Below are 17,198 nucleotides of genomic sequence, written 5' to 3' on the forward strand. Positions count from 1 at the left end.
GTCAGCCTTCCTCCTTTTGGCGCCAATTTATTTATTGAGGCGTGGTGTATTTTAGGGTGGCGTGAGGGTATGGGGCTGAGCTTAACTTGGGGGCACGTTACCCCTTTAGGATAGGACCCAGTCCTATATGGGTTCGGATGTTGCCTTAAGGCAATCCGAACCCATCTTACCTAGTTACAAACAACAGTAAACACCAATGATTTTCTTGAGTCCTGGCCTTTCTAAAGGGCTGAAAAATATCAAGTGAGCTAAAAGTTACTGTTGTCATGATGGAGGGGAACTGAGTTCTCCTTGAAATTAAGTAAGAAATTAAGTAAGAAATTGCCAATGTTGTTTTATCAAAATCTATAAAATCTAAAATCAAATAAGCCTTTTTAAAGAGGGAACAAATCACTTTGAATGAAATTCTGAAGTTTGCATAGATTGAAGAGTTACTGACTGAGAAATGGACTTGCTAGAGAAAACTAAGCATAATATTTCATGAGGCTGGGTAAATTCTTGATAAGTGACTTATGATAGATTTTCCCTCTCTCAAAGATGGATGATTTTGGAGGGGGAGGAGCATCAATCCTAACCAAGAAAGCTCAAAATTGAGTTTTTCAGCATCAGCTCCATGGAAAATTTTAAAAACCTAAGACATGTCTCTTTTGTTGTCTAAGAAAATACCTTTTCTGACCATTAGAAAAATATACAAGATAATCTACTTTAAAGAGAACTAATTGTAGAGTTGTGGCAGTGACTCCAGGGAAAAAATATCTATCAGAGATCCTATTAAATTAAATTATGAACAAAGTAAAGAATAAGCTGCAAAAAGTCCTTGTTAGGCATTGCTTAACTAACCTTACAGTCAGGGAGTCTTTGTGCTGGTTGTGATATAGGCATATATTAATCAAAATGGAAGCTTGTTACATCACCAAACACATGAACTGAGCCCAATGATGAGGTCTTTACATGCGAGTGAACCCAGATTGCCTCTTATTCTTTGATGCTTCCTGCAAACTTTCTGCATAACCATGCCACAACAGGGACAGTCAGAATATCTATAATTCATTTGAAAGATTTATCGTTACCTTATGATGTTTTGATTTGACCATGGAGATAGCATTGAGAGACTATTGAAGGAACATTCAGAATACGTGTCAAGCTCAGTTTCACAGGGGGCAGGAGAACCAGCTAAGGATTCTCTATATAAATAAGAGGGAAACTAGAAATTTTAGTTGTTATTGAAATGCAATAAGAGCATTACGATTGTTTTTGAAGAAGATGATAAAAGTATACAAAAGCTCAAAAGGGACAATTAACGGAAGAGGATAAGCAAGGATCTGAGGAAAAGCACAAGGAAAAGATTGAAAAAGTGGATTTAGATACATGTGAAGGAAGGCCACATCTTTCACCTATTGGATCTAAAGAAGTAGGTGGAAGACGATGTTGAAGAGTGAAAATTTAATGAAAAGAATCTATAAAAGTTGTGGTATGTTGACATCCACATCACCATGAGAGGCAACAATCATTCAAGTGTAATGTGGAGTATCTGAAAATAAATAGTCCTGGAGACAGAGAATTAGAGAAACAAATTCTATGGATGCTCCCAATATCAGAAAATGAATGATTATTGAAAAGCGTGGAACCAAAGTAGGTGTAGAGGAGAAACATTATTGCCAACGATCATTCAAGTGTAATGTGGAGTATCTGCAAATAAATAGTCCTGGAGACACAGAGAATTAGAGAAACAAATTCTATGGATTCTCCCAACATCAGAAAATGAATGATTATTGAAAAGCGTGGAACCAAAGTAGGTGTAGAGGAGAAACAGCATTGTCAAGGATCGTTATATTAAGAATCAAGATCATATATGGATTTGGGAATGACATCTTGTGTAATACCCCAAGTTTACAGCCAAGTCATTAATGGTTTAAAATTGATTAAAACATTTTTTTTTGTGATACAAGAGTAACATGCAACATGTCACAATGCACACTTTTGTGCACAAGGTGTCAGAAACTTGTGATGACAAACTTGGCATGCACAGTAATGCACCATGCAATGCGACACAAGTGGGATACTTACAGTGCTTGGGTCTAAAACACCATCATTGACTCTAGCTGAGATTGGGAGGAAAGGTCAGTATCCCTAATATAAAGGGCTAACCCCAACACCTCAATCAACAAGCCAGTCCTCAATAACCGTCTTCAAATAATCACTGTTGGGTCTAACCTTGTGTCTGCACACTCAATAAGCATCAGGCATTCCTTTTCCATACAACTTAGCTGAGTCACATCATCAACTCCCAATGCGATATAGTATAGATGAAAGCAATAGCAATAACTGCAACAACTGAAAATCATCCTAAAATGATCCAAAAACACAAGTGTAAACATTGATAATCATTGAAAATATAATGCTGAACTAGATAATCATAACAAATTACAAATATCAGGTATAGTGACAACAATAATTTTGAAACTGAAATAGTCCAACAAACAGATTTATGTGAATCCAAGCATATACCATCACAACATACACATCCCATAATACATAGTTGGACAATAAATGTCGATATAAAACCTCGTTGATAATGTATATTGATGGTGATACAAAACATCACATAAAGTGATAAAACACAACAAAACATAGCATAAGTACCCAAGGTACACAATTATAACAATTCAATGGCAATATAAGGCCTCACTAAAAGCTAGTGCAAAGGATCAAAGCATGCGCTAGTGGGAATTACATCTAATATATACAATTGCAAAAATATTACTAGTAGGTCACTTAACATGTTTTGAGAGGGGAAAATGTTTAGGGGATTGAAATTTTAGGAAATACATCCAAGGACTTGATATTGTGATGTATATAAGGTTATGGATTAGCCACTTTGTGGCATATATAACTGATATATAGATAGGATGGGTTTAGTGAGTAATTTTTCCAATGGGTCGTCAAATTAGAATTTGTCGTTTGGGCATCTAAAGGGTGCACTCTTTGCCACTATTATTTCATGAATAATTATATTTAAGAGATCTATCATTTCAGAAAGATAGTTGCTTATTGATCATTTTTATTGATTAGAAATTTGTAGGGATACAACTTTGGCTCTCGGTGTGAGATAGTTGAAGTGATGCTTTTTCCTAAGTAATAATCAATGGGGTAACCCTACTTTAAGGTTTTTAATTTGGATGGATGATTTGTTTTGATATTTTACAATATTTTTATATAATGGACATTTGGTTCATACAAACAATAGGCAAATATGAGGTGGTTCAAATGCATTTTCTTTAACTTGTTTTTTTTTTCTCGTGGTCAGGTGTGGCAAAGGACGACTCTAGGTTATGGGGCAAGATATTAACATTGTTGGCATTCTATGATCCAAGCCTTGTGTGAATAAGATTCAAATGATGGTCTATCTCTACAATGCCCATCGTGTGGGTACAAACTCAAGCTTTCTCAACAATTGTCCAAACACCTCCATGAAAGCCAAAAAATAATTATATAACCTTGTCATTCTTCCTCTACAAATTCTATTTGTGAGTGTTAACAATGCTTTAATAAGAATATGCTTCAGCACTAACCATTGTATCTTGTGGGTCCATTTGGAGTTTGGTTAATTAGGAAAATATAAGTAACTTAATGTTACTCATCACACATGCATAGAGTGAAAAGGTTCACAAAGGGAAAGTATATGTAATATTTTAAAGAGTTATCCCACATTCACAACCTCAAATATCTACAAGGGGTAAATTCATTATAAAGAGACCACTAGGCTCTAGGTAAGAATCTTATATTTTGGAAGAAAGATCTTCTTTTGCGTGGGTTTGAAGATTGTGTTTGGCCAAGCTGATGGCCATACTTGGATTAGGGATAAATAGTATTTGTAAAGGATAGTAAATGGCTTAGTGTTATGTGTTAATGTGATGATTTGGTATGCAAAATGAAAACAAACAAGGATGCAAGTTTCTATTCAAATAACAAACAAAACCTCAAATAGGCCCGTTAATGGGCCTTTTATGATTGATCCTAATCCGGCTACAAGATCTCTAGAACAATGGGTACCACCTGAGATAGATTGGATTAAAATAAACTTTGATGGAGCTGCACGAGGCAACTCGGGACAGGCTGGGGCCGGATGCGTTGCCAGGGATCACTAGGGAGCCACACTAGCAACTTGCTGTCAAGGCTTAGGAACGACAACCAATAACATTGCAGAAGTGAACGCAACTTTTATTGCAATTCAATTGGCGAGGAGAATGGGGGTGAGGTATCTGCATCTAGAAGGTGACTCGGAAATTATAATTCAGATGATAGCCAAAGGGAGTGCGGTGCACTCACAAATTGACAAGATGGTACATGTCATCAATAGACATCTCAAGGAATTTCCTAAATTCAAAATATCTCATGTCAAAAGGGAAGGAAACCAGGAAGCAAATGACCTATCCAAGATGGTTGTTGACCTCGCTCAAGGAGAACACAAATGGAATTTTGTTAGGAAGCAGGGAGTCAAATTGCATTGAATATTGATTTTTTTCCTCATCACAGTCATTAATCACAGATCGGAAGCCAAGCTGTTAAACAAATAGTCATGATGAGGCTCGTAGTTTGAGTAAGCGAATGAACTGAGAGGATCTGCGGGAGATTTCTCAGTTGCATCATCTATGTACGGTTGGAGGAGGTGGCAGGAGGAATATGCAGATGAAGCATTGGAAGAGAAATAGGCGGTGTGCTAAAACACGATTCCACTTCGGCACATTAAATTTAGGCAATAAATTTTGGCCAACTCACCATTGGGATGTTTGAAGCCCAAAGATTGCTGTATGGGCAAAATCGTTCTTGGCCAAGAAAGTTGCCAAAATTAATTGGAAGGACGGCAAGTGGGGAGTGACTTTAAAGGCCAGAAGGACAACGCATGAAATTATTCCCATCCATCTCCAGTTGGTGTGTCTGAGAAGATTGGGTGAGCAACGAAAACAGAGGAGTGGAGATATGGGAGCCAATTTTTCGTTGAGGTCGACCAAGTAGTAGGTTGTATTTTGGGGCAGGATAACGGATGAGAGACTAGCCAATATCTGTGTTCGAAGACAAGACATTCATTACAAGGGTGAAGATAGTGCTGGGAGATGGGTTCCTCAATGCTGAGTTCAAATACCGAACAAACGCAAACATTGTTTCTATGTTCATGACATGGTGCCTTGAATTAGAGCTGAAGGATAGTGTGTGAAGAATCATGACAAGGTGTGTAAGGAAGGAATGGTTGCAAGGCTTGGAAGCTTGATGGCAATGGCTTAGGATATGAAGGGTTTGGTGTGTCCAGGAGGAGTTTGGTTGCATGTCAGTGAATATACCCCGCCCTTGCGACCATTTCTAATCGGGAGTGCAAATTGTAATAAGGTGAGAAAAATGTCAGCTCGGACTGGGATGCAGGGGGTGAAATTTTTAATTGATGGAGTGGAGGTGATAGAGATTACACTGGAGCAAGCAAAATGGGGCCTTGTCAAGGAGTATCAAGCATTGTAGAAGCAAGAGGCTCATCCAAAGTGCAGACGTGGGCGATCGGCTAAGCTGAAGAGGATGAAATGCATCCACACGTTGCTGCAAGGGAAGTCATCAGGAAGCCGTTGTGAACCAAAGATTGTAAGTCCAAATGCAGCTCCGACTGATGCAGTGGATGGCAAAGGGAAGGCGGTAGCAGAGGCAGGTTAGACAATGGGCCAAGGCCCACATTTTGGCTATGATTGTATAGCATAATATGGATAGGTGTTGACAGTAGATAGCTAGGATATGATGACATTATTTCAAATGTATGGTTTTATGTTCATTTTGAAGAAAATTGTTAAAACTTTGTATGCAATCTTTACGTTTTTGAATATATAAAATACCTATTACTGATAAAAAAAAACAAAACCTCAAATAGAGATCAACAAAGGAATTCAAACCAGACAATAACATAAATAGTTGAATCAAATTCTACCATATTCAAATGGATGAGAGTGTGTTTTGATTTTTAGATTTTTGAGAGGCAATGGATAATTGAGATGTGATGGAGAGATCAATGGTGGAGTATGAATGAGAGGATTTCCCTAGGATCAAGGAAGGAATGTAGTGTTGAGATGGAAATGGTTGGAACGTGAAGGGCTAGGATGCATTTATGAAATTTGGCAAGTAGTTGCAACCATGAGAGACATAAGGGACAAGTGTACCTAGGAGTCCTTTATTCTTGGAATTGGTGGAGGGAATATAGCCATATTAAATAAGAATAATATTCTATTATTTTAGCTATATGTGAGATGAAAATAGGTGTAAATTTGGCAAGTAGTTGCAACCATGAGAGACATAAGGGACAAGTGTACCTAGGAGTCCTTTATTCTTGGAATTGGTGGAGGCAATATAGCCATATTAAATAAGAATAATATTCTATTATTTTAGCTATATGTGAGATGAAAATAGGTGTAAATAATAATAAATTTATTTATTTATGTAATGTGATATGGAAAAGGGGTAATAAGATTATTTAATTAAGTGGGAGACTTAATGTGAAGGGGACTTGTCTAGATGATGTGTTTGGTTGATTATGTCAAAGAAGAATAAAAGGTAGGATGGGATGTAATTTTGGAGGTTGATTGCCGTGGTTACTCGAGGATGATGATGGAAGTGTTACCCCATCTAGAGAATTGTTGGGTGAAACAAAGCTCAAGAGTTCTCGTGAAGAGACAAAAGATGATAAGATGTGTGTTGATGGATAAAACATAACTTGGGAGAAATCATTTTGGGATGATGTACATGCCATGGATATAAGTTTGATGATGGATGAAGATTGGACATATTAATAAATGTCGTTGAGATGATAGGATTTTATATTGCATGGTTGTACATGTTGGATGTTGAGATCTCACAAGGATGTAATGTAACTATAATGATACATGATTTTGGTGTATGGATGAATGTTGGCAAAGTAACCTCACGTGCAAAGAGAACCTATTATTTGCTGTAGCATTAGTGTCAAGTGCTATGATATAATGAATCATGATGAGAATGCTCCATGTGCATATCGATTGACACAAAAACAAAGAAGCTACAAATAGCATAGTGATCTAAGAGGCATGTTGTTGAGACATGCCATCATATAAAGGATGAGGACGATTGTGATAGTGTGATGGATAGTGCACTAGGACTAAGGCAACAAGCACACACTCAAAACAAAGACATGAAAGCAAAGGAAGTTGCAAATAGCATGGCGATCCAAGAGACACGTTGTTGGCATGCCATCAAATAAATGACGAAGGCTACCGTATGGTGTATGGAACATGGGGACCATATGCAACAAACAAACATAAAGATGGAAACAAAGATGCTATGTAAACTAATAAATGAACAAATGCAAACAATCAATTAAGAACATGCAAAAAAAGCGAGTTGGTATCCAATGAAATGTTGAAGCCATGGGTGGATTGGATATTGAGTGGGATAGAAAGATAGGGGGATGGAGGGTTGATGGGTAGAATCCAAACAAGGATTCAATCATGGAGGAATGTGATGATAGATGGTGAAAATGTCATGCCCCAAAATGGTGTGAAAAGATGGAGGTAAGTGGGCAAGTAGGATGGGAATGAATGATGGAAGAAGGAAAACAATTGATGGGTAAGCAACTTGAGTGAATGATTTGAGGTGAGAGATAATGGGATGAATGGAAGGCAATTATGGAGATAATATGGAATGACACATGCTCATAGACCAGAGTGGTTGCCTGTGACACATGATGCCAATTTGTTAGGTTTTCATCATGGTACTTACCCAAGATGCCACAAAAAGTGGTTTTTAGTTGTGGAAAAGTTTTATTTCTCTTTTTTTTTAATAGATTTTTTGAATCTCTTTTTTTGAAAGATTGGCGCTAATGGATTAAGCATAGAAGTGCTTGAGATGGACAATGTTTGAGGGTTCATCTAGTTCATGATGTGCAGGAGTAGCTAGCTTGTATGCTTTATGTTGATTTTATTGTAGCTGTGGTTGGAATCCACAGGCCGACATTGATATCACAAAGGTTGTGATTATATTTATATTATTATTATGAGATGATATAATTATATTGTTATGTGATAATATAATAATAATGTATAATTATTATATTATATGATAATAGAATAATTAATATATTATATTAATAATGTAATAATTGGTGCCACTTGGAAGAGTGGCGACCCTTGGTGTATAGACATCTCTCACATATACATAATGAGATATGTGATCTCATTCAATGAACAATATAACAATGGAATACAATTGCAGATTGACATACTAGGATGCTCGGGGGAGACAATTGTGAATTGTCTATGGCTGGGTGGGCAAATCAGTGCCTGTGGTTAAACGAGCACAAAAAAACAACACTTTGGATCCAAACTTGGTAATGATAACATAGGGATGAACTTCCCTTTCTTTTCTCTGCCTTGAGTGATGTTCTTTTGATTTTCCCTAAGGACAAGGTCACCAACCACAAACTCTCTAGTGCGGATGCTTTGTTATAGCCACGATGTAATCCATGTCCGTATGTTTTAAGGTGGTTGAGAACAGCAAGATAGTTTTCCTCTAAGAGCTCTAGACAAAGAAATGAGATTCGGACTTGACATAGACTCTACGAGGGTGACTCGACTCAGGACTCGGCCAAAAAACTTGGCATTGACTCAATAATGACAACATAGGGATGAACTTCCCTTTCTTCTCTCTGCCTTGAGTGATGTTCTTTTGATTTTCCCCAAGGACAAGGTCACCAACCACAAACTCTCTAGTGTGGATGCTTTTTTATAGCCATGATGTAATCCATGTCGGTATGCTTTAAGGTTGTTGAGAACAACAAGATAGTTTTCCTCTAGGAGCTCTAGACATAGAAATGAGATTCGGACTTGACACAGACTGTACAAGGGTGACTCGACTCAAGACTCGGCAAAAAAACTTGGCACTGACTCGACAAAGTGAAAAACCCAAGAAATTTAGAGATTTTTAAGGATTTAAAACTTGTTTCATGCACCCTTTATTAAATAAAAACCTCAAAGACACAATAACATCATCAAATAGAAGCTAATTTGATCACATACACAAGTATACATTAATCACATAAGTATAAACGCAAATTGTAGCTGAAGGAAATAGAAGATGACAAGAGGCATCGACCATGAAAGATGCCAACTGAATCTTTCCCAAATCTGATAGGTTTGCCAACTGAATTTTTCTTTGACCAGCGAAGGTTTCGTTTCAGTTTTGAATGAATTTTGTTGTTTGGTAGTTTTGGGGTTTTTTACTTGAGATTTGGCAATGTTGAATAAAAAACAAATACAATACACACAGCAATTAACTGAAAAGAAACTTCGGAATTCTGACTTTTATTACCAGTAATTACAAAATCAAATGAATTTACTAATTGCATTTAAAACCAAAATTTTTCCTACCAGGATTCCTAAGCTTGCCTGGATGAGCTTCCTTATTTGCCTGAACTGAAGAAATTATTGAATTTGGTGCTTCCAATGTGGATCAACAACACCAATGAGTTTTATTGGTCCTAAAATGAATTACTTAAACACAATAATAAAGAATATTGCTGGTCTAAGTCAATTCTCAGAGTCTTGCCAGGCACAACCCCTTGAAAATGACATTTTTCCTGAATGAATTGTTCGTACAGGTCTTCTGCTTACTAGATTCTTCACACAAACCACTGATCTGTTGTTTTGAGACCCTAACCATGAATTCTGGGCATTTTATGGCAGTTAAAACCCTTGTATTTATTTCTTATGGTCCCCAGGCAAGAGATGATGGTATGGCCTTACCTGGAAAGGTACGATCTGCACAGAAGAGGACTTTACTTGTTGGATAATCACTGCAAACTACTCAGATCAGTAGATTCAATCACCTATTTGCTGATACCGTCCACAAAACTCCTGAATTTGACCCTCACAGATCAGTAGATTCAATCACCTATTTGCTGATACCATCCACAAAACTCCTGAATTTGACCCTCACGGCTTGATTGGAGTTTGCCCTGTAGGTGCTACGTGGCTGTCAAAGACTGGATGGGCATCCAATCTTTTTAAGAATAGGGGTTTTCGTCCTTAGCTGCCAATTTCTGAGGATTCACTGCTGCTGCAGGTAGAAGAATAATAAATTTGAACAAAAGCATGGTAAACTCCAGCCCCACGCATTGCTATATCCTCCTCAAACTCTCACGCCAAACCTAAATCCTCAAGATTCCAAGATGCTTATGGAATCTTCTAATCACTTAACCCACGCCAAAGAGAAGGGGTTGATGCATCATGAGTAATTTGGTCCCGTTTAAAAAAACAAACATTAGCCTAGATAAAAGTGCCATGGTGTAATTTAGTGTTTCAACTTATAAAGTTACTTTTTATTAAAATTTTCTATTTATAAAAAAAGTAACTTATAATCTTTAATAAGCTTTTAAAAGCTTATAATATGAACCTTATTAAATAATTCTTCACCAGGCTCCAATAATTGAATAAGTATAACTCTTCCTGGTAAATCCAACATCTCCTAACCCCATCATTTGTCTGCGGAGATGACTAACAGGCAAATCTAGGATTCTTGAGATATCACTAGAAAAATGGGGACATTACCTCAAATTTCATTGTGTGAGATCCCTAGAAGAGATGTTTCATTTTGTGACTAATAGGAGCCTGAGGTTATACAGGAGGCTGATGTTTCTTCTTAATTCAATTTTTGGTACTTCAATAGCATACACTTCCAAGTTGCAAGTGGTCCTTATTGTGGGTCAGTTGTCACTGCATTGACAACAGCAAGTAAAGGGTTGTAGCCACTAACCTCTTATAATGAGAGGTGCATTTTGGACAATGATGTTAGATGGAGACCTTGATGGAGAAACAAAAGATGGTTTGTAGTAACTACCCCCCATTTTTTTCAATTTTATCTTTTTATTTTGACAATGGTAACTCAACATGAAAGTGCAATGAAACATGCAATTAAAGATTAACTGCTGTCGCAAGTTCTGATATGAAGAAATCGTTATTCTTTCAATAACTGATACGAAAGTCTTACTAGAATATCATTCATAAATTTTCCATACACAAGAGGATAGAACATATAGTATATCTAATGGTAGAAATGGCCACAATGTTGACTGTTACAGGTCTGTAGAATAAATATGATGACTGTAGCAAACCTGCTGCTGAATATAGGGTCAGGACAGCCTAGAAACACCCAATTCCTTTGCCAAACAAGCATTGAAATCCTTACCAAGACTCAGGGCAGCAATGTGCACACTCAGCAAACTCCAAAACAGTCTCACGATGCCATGAAAGACAGGAACAGCTCTGTTATAGCAGTATCACTCATACTTGGGACTGATTTGGCACCATTTTATGACATCAAACCCATCAAATACAACATCAAACTGTCACCAAGGTTACCCAACACAGGCAGCAGTGTCACAATTGCTGAGTTTGGGCAGTGGGACTCGCTCGGTCTGAGCCGATTTTGCGGGTCTTAGGTCTTGTCGAGTCTCACTTTGGACACGGATGAATCGAGTCTGGGCTCTTGGGACTCACCCAGGTCACATGGCTCAGGACTCGTGGAATCCAAGTGGGTCCTAGCGAGTTTGGGAACTATGGTTCTAGCTCATATAATCGTGCCACTCAGTGATCCTCCTTTGGGATGAGGTTGCATAAAGAGACGATTTTGTTAAGGATTCTTATGATGCTTTTGTTGGATGCCTTCGCTTGACTATTGCCTTGGCGATAATATGGGGTTGATCACTTGTGCTTGATATGGAATTTTTTGTGTAGGGATCAGACTTAGTGGTTTTTGAAGGATTAGTTGTTATTTGTGGTGTATGAAATGCCAAAATGACAAATTAGATGGTTGAGGATGAATTTAACAATTTGGACCTCAGTGGTGAGAGTGCTATTGCTCCAACCCACTTGGTGAAATACTTGGTAGCAATAATAATGAATTGTTGGCTATTGGAGGAGGTGGGATTAATCTTACCAATGAGATAGATACCCCATGTAGAGAAGGGCCATGGGGTGGTAATAGGTTGGAGAGTTTGCGAGAGCGTATGAATAAGGTCCCCATGTTTCTAACAAGCAAGGGGTTTTTTAACATATAGATGGACATTTGATTCCATGGTAGACCAATAGTATCTTGTGCGAATGAGCTTCCTAGCTAGGATCCTATTGTTTGAATGAGCACCACAAATGCCATTATGGACTTCTTGAAGTGCTAGTTTAGCCTCATTTTGAGTTGAGACATCGAAGCAAAGTGCCATCATAACCTCTATGATATAGTGTGCCGCCAAGGAGAGTGTAACGAGATGCATGTTGGATAAAAGACTATGTTTGGTGGATGACATGTTTGGAGGGATGGTTTGATTTTGGAGATAGGCATAAATGTCATTGTATTATGGAGTGTTGGGACCAACAAGGTCTTACCATGTTGGCATTTGGAAGGCCATAAGCAAGTATAAGGAGTTCTACAAGGAAATGATACTCACAAGCTTCACTTAGCATATCTACAAGAGATCCAATTGTGGCCATTGCATTAGCAACTTTGTTATTGATATGAGAAACTTGCTCAAAAGATATATCCAAGAAGTACTATTTGAAACCATCCACCATACGAATGCACAAGTTTGCCATCCTTTGTAAGGAACTCATATTTGATTTGTTTGGCCACCAACAATGAAAGACTTGTAAATGTTGGATATTTTATTGTATTGCTAGTTTTAGATTGGAGATCAATGCTTCATATTCTGCTATGTTGTTTGTACAAACAATGTAGAATGCTTTTGGGATGAGATAACCTTGGGGGGTGATAAAAAGGATACCCACACTTGATCCTTGTGAGGTAAATGGTCCATCAAAGTATAATGTCCACAGTTTGGATTCTTCAATGTGAAGGATAGATTGGGAAATTCTATGGTCAAAGGATGATAGTCATGAATGGGAGTCTATGCTATTTGGTCTACTATAACTTGCCCTTTGATTGCCTTTTGATTGATATACTCAATATCAAACTGTCTAAGGAGCATGACTACTTTGCCATTTGAGTATTAAGGGCTACTTTGGACAACTATTATTTCAATGGGTCTATTTCGTTCATACTACTAGTTGTGGTATTAGTCATGTAATGCCGAAGCTACTGCATGGCAAACACTAGTACAAACCAAGCTTTTTCCTTGGGTGAGTAGTTGAGTTCACACCCAACTAGTGTCTTGTTGAGATAATAAATGACATTCTCTCTTGATCATTATTTTGAACGAAGAGGACACCTAAGGCATGGTGTGTGATTCAGATGTATAACAATATAGGCCTATTGGAGTGGATGCTGGTGCCACTAGTTCTTGAGGATTGATTAAGTATTCCTTAATATTTTTGGAGTTTTTTTATCAACGTTTCGTGATCACACTTTGTGATCGATCATGAGGATAACAGAGCCAAGATTGTGGAAATCTTATATCTTTAATTTTAAAATCTTATCAAATGCTTTTTGGTATGATTAATCCCTCTCAAACCTAACATTTTTTTAAAGTAGATGAGAGAAAGGTTTGCTCTTATTTGCTAATTGGGTGATGAATCATTTGGTAGCTTGGAGTTTCCTTTGTAAATTGCACAGTTGTGTAAGGTTCCTTGGAGGTGGCATTTTTGTTATTGCTTTTACTTTTTTTGGAACAATAAACCCTAATAGTTGGCTTGATGTGACTCCAAAGGCACATTTCTTGGTATTTGATTAGACCTTATACTCTTTGAGCCTTTGGAAGATATTATGTAAGATGGTTGGATGATCTACTGCGAGTTTGACTTGCCTAGGGTATCATCCATATAATCCCCAACAATATCATGCAACATATTGTGGAATATGATAGTCATGCCCTTTGATATGTAGCACCAACATTTTTGATACCAAATAGGATGACTGTAACAAAATGTTCCTTATGAGCTGATATATGTTGTCTTATGTTGGTCTCGTGGTGCTACTAAACTGGTTATATCCTAAAAATTCATCCATAAAGGATAACATCTCATGACTAGCTGTTAGATCTATCATCATATCAATACTCATAAGTGGAAAGTCATCTTTGGGGCAAGCTTTATCGATATCCTTGAAATCTGTACGCACCCTGATATTTTCAATTTATTTTCTGACCAAGACTATGTTAGATACCCACTTTGGGTAATTAATAGGCTGAATAAATCCAACATCTAGCAATTGTTGAAGTTCCTCTTTGACTAGGAGAGCCACCTTAGAATGCATTTTTCTTAGCTTTTGAGGAATTGGTTTGGCAATGGATTGTACCACAAGGTGATAAATGATTAAAAATGGATCTAAGCTAGACATGTTAGCGTAGGACTAAGCAAATATATTTGGGTAATCTCTAAGTATCATGGAGATTTATCTTCAACTCATGATCTAAATAGTTGGTATTTGTGTCAACTTACCTAGATTTATGTCTATAGCTTCCTCGGTAAGGAGTGGTGACCCATTTTGAAGTGGGACATGAGCTAATGGAAGGTGAAGCTCACTATCAAAGGGTGCATTTCAATTAGTTGTGGGTTTAGATGGTTCCTTTGAAATATCTGCTTGTTCTCCAAAATATGCAAATGAACTCTAGGATTTGAAAGTCCCATGTATGATCACTTGATTGAATGTGGGTATAGGATTGTATAAGATCTAGGATGGCCTCATCATTTTGAAACGTGTCCATGATATTGTAGGTCACCATAGCAAGAATGACAATAGGTTTGTAGTAACAAGCTCTTGGAAAGGACTAGAAATAACATTTGCTTTGCTATTGACAAGATCAAAGGGGCCTTGCTCGTGTAAACTAAGACCTTTGCCTCTATAGTTCATTTTATTGTAAATGCATAAGGGTTTGGGATATGTGTGTTCTTTAAAGCAAGCAACATGCTATTCATATTTGTAAAGCCATGTAGGATCAAAGTCTTCTATGTCCTCATCAACAAGGGAAGGTAGTGTGGTCCGATCGCAGCATAAGGAGGGTATCTTGGACTTTTGGGTGAGGTTGACTGAAAGATTGAGGCAAGAAGGGTGACTTGGTGATATGAAGGGATTCATGGATATGGTATTCTCCATCCTTTATCAAGGATTTTGAATGTGGCTTTTAAGGATGGTTGCTTAGTGGATGGAACAAGAGATGTGGAAGGTAAATCACAAAGGTCAATTTATGATGTGGGTTTTGTGGAAGAGGACTTGGGAATGGTGTCAAAAGATGGACAATGGTTGTCATATTTTCTTTGCAACATTTTTCAATTTTGATAGGGTTGGAGATCACTAGGAATAGTAATTTTAACACCATTATATGAAAACGTAAGACGATGATGGTATATAGAGGGTACCACTTGCATGTTATGAAGCCATGGTTGAGCAAGCAAGATGTTGTATGGAAGGTCTAGATCTAGGACATGGCAAAGGTTATGTTGCAATGAGGGTCCTATCTCGATGGGAAGGTAAGTAGTACCGATCGACTCTCTCTTTGCATTATCATGGCGATTGATGGTTATAGTGTGCGATCCCAAGGCTTGTGTTGAAGAACCAAAATATTGAACCTATCTAAGTGTACAAATGTTTAGCCTTGACCTATTGTCTATCAACACACACTTTATTTCATGTTTGGAAATGAAGACCTCGATATGGAGGGGACTATTATTTGATGGATCAAGTGAGGAATGTCTTTTTGAGTGAATGTGAGGTGATGGTCTATGGAAAGAAGGCCAACACAACAAGGGCTCGGAAAAATGAAGGGTCAATTTTATTAGGGACTCTAGATTCTTTGGGATATGATTTAAGATGTTCCTATTAGGGGGATTTTGTAGGAGCTCAATAGAAATTTGGGTTGGAGTTTGCTCAAGGTGATGCAAGAGGTTATATTGTTTTTTGGTATTTGGGTTAGATGGAGTAGGATTTTGGATTGTGACTTTTCCATGTTGAATTGTGACAACACAAGTGTTTTTTATTTTAATGGTATGGATTCATCCATCAGATTGTTCAATGTGTCCAATAAGAGAATCATAGGTTTAAGGACTTTTTTGATGATTGACAGTGTTTGTATAGGAGTCTTGTACTTGAGTACGTTGCTGATTATTTCTAGGGAATGGGTTTTGATATATACCTTCAATTTCAACATCACCCCTATATAAGTCTTGGATATAATGTTTTAGTTTCATATTTTTTCCCGTGGCATGATCTTTGATTCAATGGTAATTGCAATAGTCATCCTCCTTACACCAAGAAGGTTTTGATTCATTAGCATCAAAAGGTTTTGTGAGTGGAAAGGCTAGCATGTTAGCCTCGACTAGCTGACAAAAGATTGTCCCAATAGGCTCCCCTAAGGGTGTAAATTGTCTCCTTTTCCACTTTGGTTTAAGGGATGTGGATGGAATGACAATGGATGAGGTTTGTTGGACAATTAGATATGTTTTGAATTTGCAACCCCATCTCCAACTATATTCTTATTTTGCTAAAGAATTAGGGTTTGTCATTGAGAAGTCTTGATTTATTATTTTTGTTTTGATCGTTGGAATAAGGTTTTATAGCCCCTTCAACAATGAGGGCCTTTTTGATTTGGATAACTCTTTTGATGAGTTTATTAAAAGAAGAGACACTCTGAACTTGGAGATGAAGTGCTATATCTATTAAGATTTGTGACAAAGATGTGTACTAGTTGTTTTTTCGCTATTGGCCATGAAAACCTACTAGCCAAAGCTCTCTAATGATGGAAAAATTTCCCTTGATTTTGGTTTGGTGTTATATAAGTCCATAATGGCAAGCTCGTGCTCCATGTTATAGGAAAATTGTTTGATGAATTTTTCTTCTAGGTCTCCGAAGGACTTGGACTCTTTAGGTTGTTGCAAGAACCATTTGAGTGTTTGACCACCTAAGCTAGGAGAGAATAAGCATACTAGATATATATGTTTGTGTGCCACTTCTTGGCTAGCCTTGAAGAATTTTTTTCATGCTCCTTAGGATCTCCTTTCCCCTTGCATTTGTTATACGTAGGAATTTCAAAGGAGTTAGGTAATTTGACTTGTGATGATGTGAGTCATGGAGTTGAGGTTAACCTTAGGTGGAGGACGAAAATTCAGAATGGTCGTGGTGGAATCAAGGACATGGGAGGTATTTTGAGTAGTAATGGTGATGGAGATGGACTATTTATTGGTAGTGATGTGATT

General features: G+C 37.5%; 1 protein-coding gene across 4 annotated transcripts in view; it reads left to right on the plus strand.

The window, feature by feature from the left end:
* The window catches only part of LOC131072719 (histone-lysine N-methyltransferase ASHH1), a 51,464-nt gene that overhangs the window by 8,831 nt on the left and 25,435 nt on the right, over window positions 1-17,198 (plus strand). The window lies entirely within an intron of this gene.

The sequence above is a fragment of the Cryptomeria japonica genome, chromosome 5 (genome assembly GCF_030272615.1).
Source record: "Cryptomeria japonica chromosome 5, Sugi_1.0, whole genome shotgun sequence".
NCBI classification, from domain to species: Eukaryota; Viridiplantae; Streptophyta; class Pinopsida; order Cupressales; family Cupressaceae; genus Cryptomeria; species Cryptomeria japonica.